The 7,066-nt window shown below is 33.1% G+C and overlaps 1 long non-coding RNA gene across 1 annotated transcript; it reads right to left on the bottom strand.

Annotated features, from left to right (window-relative positions):
• Window positions 1-2,539: 2,539 nt before the first annotated feature.
• Window positions 2,540-4,170, bottom strand: LOC126725027 (uncharacterized). The gene is made up of 3 exons (XR_007655257.1): window positions 4,001-4,170; window positions 3,346-3,400; window positions 2,540-2,835 (listed from the first exon to the last, which is right to left on the bottom strand). It is a non-coding gene; the product is annotated as an uncharacterized LOC126725027 (long non-coding RNA).
• Window positions 4,171-7,066: the final 2,896 nt, after the last annotated feature.

Here is a 7,066-nt window from a genome sequence, read left to right on the forward strand (position 1 = left end):
AATTTGAGGGATTTGCTGTATGAAGTGTCTACAATCATCCAAGAGAGCAAAAGCAAAGATATTAGAATATTTGGTGTTCACAACAGCATCCACAATAGACTTTGCATCCAACTCTACCTCTACTGCTAATATGCTGCGATTAACACATAGATTAAGACCATCTCTAAGAGCCCATAGTTCAGCAAGAAAACTTGTTGTAATTCCTATTTTTCGAGCAAACCCAGCTACCCATCCACCCTCTTCATTGCGAATCAAACCCCCTCCCCCTGCCAAACCCGGATTTCCAAGGGAAGAGCCATCTGTGTTCAACTTTAACCATCCTGCTATAGGTTTAGACCATCGAATAGGCCTAACAATTTTAACAACGGGCTCCTTGGCTGGCGCAGCATAGAAGTTGTACTCAAAAGCCCTTTGGACTATTTCCTTTGCCAAGTGGGGGTTCGGCCCAAGACTCCTAAAGACCATGTGATTTCTGCGCTTCCAGATTAACCAAACAGCAAAAAGAAATTGAATACTCCAAGGAATGAGCAGCTGACCTGTGGGTTTCTTGTTAGTACTATTGATTTTTCACCACAATGAGGCCAACTTTCAAGCTTCGTGTCATGACTTGTTCTTATGCTCTGCAGTTTTTGGTGATAATACTCGTGTTTACTGTCACCCCTCGAACCCAAAAGGGTCCAAAGCATGAGAAAAACATCTAAAAGGTACATGTAATTTTTTCCTTTTTGACAATTCAATCCAAAATTCATTATCAAAGTACCAACATCAAGAATTATCATAATAATTTCATTAATGATACTTCCAAAGTAAACCAGAGTTCTATGTAATAATTACAAGGACCATTGGCCACAAAAGAATGGAGGTTTGAATAAATACAATTAACAATCATTAACTTGTCCCATCAATAGAAATAAAGTCAAAACCACTATAATATACAAAAGAATGAGTCAAGCCTACACTAGGATATACATCATCTAAATATCACCATCACAAAAGTCCAGCCTCTATTAATAGTTAGGGGTGTGCACGGTTTGGTCGGCTCGATTTTTTCCTAAATTTATTACCGAACCGATAGGAATCAGTTTTCTCATAATTGGAACCGATGCATACCGCATAGTGTCGGTTTTTCGGCCTTTAATGGTGCGGTTATTTGTGGTCGGTATAATCGGTTTGGTCGATTTGAAACATTAAAAAAAAAAAAACTGTTTTTTTTTTAATATAAAAAAATTGGACTTTCAAGCAGTGTAACACTATAAACTTTATACTAGACAGAACTATGGATGCTATTAAAACTTTATTTATTTAAAGAAAAAGTCCAACAGTGTAATACGAAAAAAAAATAACACTATAAACTTTATACTATCCAGAACTATGGATGCTATTAAAACTTTAGTTATTTAAAGAAAAAGTCCAACAGTGTAACACGAAAAAATAAATAAATAAATAACACTATAAACTTTATACTATCCAGAACTATGGATGCTATTTAAACTTTAGTTATTTAAAGAAAAAGTCCAACAGTGTAACACGAAGAAAAAAAATGCCATAAATGTTATTTAAATTTTAATTGGCAGACAACAAGACATTAATACATGATGGATGTGAGAGTGGGACTTGAACTTGAAGTAATAGTGTAACACTATAAGCTTAGTTTGGAATCAAACATATAGAGAAAGAGATTATTAAGAACTTAAGCCTTAAGGGCGAAAGGTGAGAGAGGAGAGGGGATTACAGATGGCTTGTTGCAGATTGGGCTGAGTGGCTGGCGACAACTACTTGATTGGTGAGGCATCTAATGATGCGACTTGAGAGGGCAGAGGCCAGCCAAGCCAAGAGGTGAGAGCAATAGAGAGAGAGAGTGAAGGACAGCGGTCAGAGAATAAAATGAATTTATAATAGGAAAAATTCAGAAAACCTAGCATAAAACGACGTTGTTTTGCTCTATTTTTTTCTCTCTTCTTCTTCTTCTTCTTCTTCCTTTTTATTTATTTATTTATTTTTTTATAATAACAAGTGAAACGACGACGTTGTTTTAAAAAAAATTTAAGAAATCCTAGTGAAACGATGCCGTATTACTTCAATTGAAATTTATATCTCTGTATCGTATCGATTCGATTCATCCTCGGTTTCAGACATTCTACTCCGACGCTTGCACCGCATCGACATCGGAAATCGCTTCGCCCTCCACTTGCCAACATCGGTATTGTTAGTCGGTTGCAGCTGGGGTTCAAAATGATCGGTGCCGATCGGTTTCCTCAGTGACAGTAAGCTTTTGCACACCCCTAGTAGTTAGTCTAACTACCACTAGCCATAAAAACATGCCTCAAAACAATCATTGCCTACTTTGAAAAATTTTGTAAAAGAACGGGATGAGACAGAGCTCAGTAAGTAGCATAATTAATAGGATGGGGGAAATGCAAGTTTTATGATGATGAACAACTTACAAAGCATGTTTTAATTTGAGAAATTTTTAACTGAATACCACAAGATCATTTTCAATAATTATATGACAAGAATGATTAAGTAATTAAACACAAAGTTTCTCAAAATAAATACTATAATCTGTGAGTACTAAGAATATAATTCCAAAGCCATTAAAATCTTACATAAGGTAATTTATCACAAATACACCACACTATTACATAGACCAGTCAAGGGATCCACCCATTCACAACTGGCATGATATTGTCCTCCCTGATGTGCAGTCTCTTGGCCCCATGGGCAGCAACCTCACCCACACATAATTTAGTAACCTCTTCCCCCATGGGCAGCAGGGAAAAACACGTCATCCAAAATGAAAGGGCACTGACCTAATATGATTCTGTGTCACAAAGACTACGGAAACCAAATCGGATGATCACCGAGAAATCACACATGGTATAGGGTTAAAACAACATAAATCTCACAGGTTACATGTACTTTCAAATACATAGTTTATATCCAGGTAATTTCAAAAAAACCTTCAATAATTGAACTTCCACAAAGTTTGTAAGGTTTTCAACTTCATTCTTGTCAAAAAGATTTTCTATCAATTAACCAAATAACAAGACAAGATAAGCATCTTTAAATGTTCCAATATACCATAAAATCAATGAATTCCTAATCAAAGATTAAATCAAAAGTGCTCATATTTTCCATGTCAACAATTCATGCATTTTCCCAAATGCAATACCAAAAATAATGCACTTTCATACATTTTCATATATAGTAGGGTCACAACACAACTCTTTTTAAGAAAACATAGTATTATAAATAATTTTCCAAAGTGTGTTTGATCCAAAAAAAAAAAAGCATCGTTTATGCAACATGGTTATTTTTCAAAAATCTCATTAAAAAGCTGCTTACCTTGCAACCCGCAAAAAGCCTAATTCTCCAAACTCCAAAGGAGATTAGCTAGAACCTAAACAATATCAAGCAAACCTATCTCAATAGGCATAAAGATTGAAATTGTATCTAGCTACAAATTAGGAATTGCAAAATAAGCACTTAATTTGGCAATCCTAGTATTCAACATCACAAATAATGTATTTCACTTCCAAAGTTTCTAAACAAATTAATTCACAAGGCATAGACTCCAATTTATAAAGTAAACCCATTCAATATCATCTCCAACATTATGACAAGCTTCCATAAGATTTACACAACATCATCAAGAGACCCATGAAAGCAAAATCAAAATATCCTCCAAGACAAGAAACTTAGAATTTCAACTAACTCCAAATAAACCCAATAGCAATAGAAAAAATAGTTTTACCAACTATCACTTATTATAACTTAAAACCCCTAAATTTCCACCATAAATAAACCTTAAACAGCCACCATTAGTATAAACCATAAACCCACTCATCAAACAATTCCACCAATACAAAACCCATACATATAAACACATAAATATCACTTCCAAAGTTCATAAATCACATGGGTATAATTATCAAAATTTAGATAAAAATAACCTCAAACAAAAGCATATAAACCCATCAAAAAGATAAGAAATCTTTACCTCAGATAAGACATATGAAGGTGCTTAGAGGTTCCTAAGGGTTTTCCAGTGATCTTGCCAGAAAAATGATGGTGGAAATGGCAGTATGGAGTGGCACCAGTGAGAGAGTGTGAGGAGTGAGAAGAGTGTTTGAGAGAAAAATGAAAAAGAAGAAAAGAAAAGAAAAGTGAGGTGACCGGCCAAGCGGGAATAAGATAGTGAGAATGAGTGGTGGAGGATTAAGTGGTAGGTGGGGCACATGTGTCTCAAAATATCTGACAATGAATTTTATTTATAAAAAAAAAAAAAAAAAAAAAAAAACCTGGGACGTTATATTCTTCCCTTCTTATAAAAATTTCATGGAAATTTTACGTACCTTGATCCTGAAAAAGGTTTGGGTATCTTGACAATATACCATCCTCACACTCCCAAGATGCCTCTTTCACCGAATGATTCTTCCAAAGCACCTTTACCCAAGATATTGGTCTATTGCATAGCACTCACTCTTTATGATCCAAAATCTCTACTAGATTTTCTTCATAAGACAAGTCATCTCTAATCTGAAGAGGCTCATAGCTCAATACATGTGAAAGGTCAGGAATGTATTTCCTTAACATTGACTCATGAAAAATTATATGAATTCCTGACAGGGCTGGGGGTAGGGCAATTCTATATGCAACTTTGCCCACTCTTTCCAAGACCTCAAAAGGCCCTACAAACCTAGGGCTTAACTTACCCTTTTTGCCAAATCTCATTACTCCTTTCATAGGTGCAACCCGTAGGAAAACTTTATCTCCATCAAGTTCCAAGGCCTTTCTTTTAATGTCATAATAGTTCTTCTGTTTAAATAAACTCAAAGAATGCTCTATCATAGTTTTGCAATGCCTCTGTGTCCATTTCTAATGAGTAATACGAAGTACACAATATTTTTCATGACTTTTATCACAACTAGTAACATGTTTTGTTGTGATTAGAATTTAGAACAATATCACTTTCACTTAGGTCTACTACTACCACTAATACCATTTTTATTATTCACCACATCAATCACAAATTGTGTTAACTGTCATGGAAATGAGAAAATGTTGAGTGCCTAAATTTATTGATTTCTATTTAGAAATGTTGTAGATCCTATGACTTTCCAAACATTGAAAGCTTCCTAGAATACTTGTCAAGGATTCATATTAACATATCCCGAGCATTTTTTCTTGTTTGTGCTATAAGGGATTAGTTGTCTCTAATATCACTTCTTAAATGAAATTCAAGGACAATGGGGTCTAAGTAATCCTTTAATATTTCTGCAAGAGGATTAAAATTGGTTTATTTATTTGGGACCAGAATCTTAAGGATCCGTTTGGGAGTTCATAAGGGAATGGAATAGAATGGAATGAAATGAAATGATCATAAGGGAATGGAAAGAAATGGAATAGAATGGAATGTAAGTAAGGAAAAGGAATGGAAAAGAATGGAATTAAGTAACCTTGATTGGATGTTTTAAAATAAAGGAATGGAAAGAAATAAAAATGAATGGAATGTAAATAATCTTGTTTGGGAGTAACATAGAGGGAATGGAATGAAATCATTTTATGACAATATTACTATTAGACCCCCATTTTAAAATTAAGGGTTGAATATATAGAGGTATTTTGGGAGTTTTAGTAAAAAATTCATTAAATCTAATTCAATTCCATCCCATTCTTCCTAATTTCGGGGGGAATAAAAATTTGAGGTTTTAAGGGAATAGAGAGGAATAAGTGTTCCCTCCTACCCATTTCATTCCCTCAATTAAAACTCTCAAACAAGGAAATGGAAGAATATTCTAAAATTATTATTTTCATTTCTTTCCATTCCATTCCATTCCATTCTCTCCTTCAAATGAGACCTTAATTTGGGAGAAGGGAATGGAATGGAAAATAATGAAAAGAATAATTTTAGAATATTCTTCCCTTCCCTTGTTTAGGAGTTTAATGGAGGGAATGAAAAGTTCATTCCCTTATTTGGGAGTTTAAGTGAGAGGAAATGGAATGGATAGGAGAGAACACTCATTTCTCTCTATTCCCTTAAAACCTCAAATTTTTATTCCCCCAAAATTGGGAGGAATGAGAGGGAATGGAATTAGATTTAATGATTTTTTTACTAAAACTCCAAAAATACATCCATATATTCAACCCTTAATTTTAAAATGGGGGTCTAATAGTAATATTGTCATAAAATGATTTCATTCCATTCCTTCCATGTTTCTTCCAAACAAGATTATTTACATTCCATTTATTTTCATTTCTTTCCATTCCTTTATTTTAAAATATCCAATCAAGGTTACTTAATTCCATTCCATTCCATTCATTTCCCTTACTTAAATACATTCCATTCCTTTTCTTTCCATTCCCTTATAATCATTCTATTCCATTCTATTCTCTTATGAACTCTCAAACGGAACCTAAAAGTTACAGCCATTCATACTAAATTTTCTTTTCTTTTACTGTTAGTTTTGGTCTTAAATAAAATCTATATTCTATATAAAAATGGAAGCCTTGTAATAAATTTTGCAAAATTCTTGTTATGCTACATTATCACATCTTTTCCTTCTATTTTTCTTATTTATTGTTTTTGTTGTAATTGTCACTTTGTTCAACTCTTTATCTCCTCCAATTGTTATCTTCTTAAAATTTTCATTTCAATCCTTTATGCATTCTTAAATTTTCTCCTTTAAATCTTTTAAATTCTACTCTTTTACTTTGTTCAACCTTTCATCTCCTTCAACCCTTCTTCTTCTATTTTATTTTTTTATATAAATTTTGTATAACTCCCTTTGCACCTCAATCACCTATTCCTCCAAGTTCAATCCACAACACCAAAATAAATAAATAAATAAATAAAGGGTCAATACTCTTTATATTTCTTCAATTTAGCTTCCTTTTTTTCTTTATTTATTTATTTATTATTTCTATCACTTTTTTTTCCTTCCACTAATAGTCCTTTTTATTATTGTTGATTTAATTGTTGAATCAATTTTTTTTTTAAGTTAATATGTTTTCACTTATGCATTTAAGTATTTTGATGCTTCATTTTCTTTTAAGTCTCCTTTTC

Source organism: Quercus robur, chromosome 5 (assembly GCF_932294415.1).
Source record: "Quercus robur chromosome 5, dhQueRobu3.1, whole genome shotgun sequence".
Classification (NCBI taxonomy): Eukaryota; Viridiplantae; Streptophyta; class Magnoliopsida; order Fagales; family Fagaceae; genus Quercus; species Quercus robur.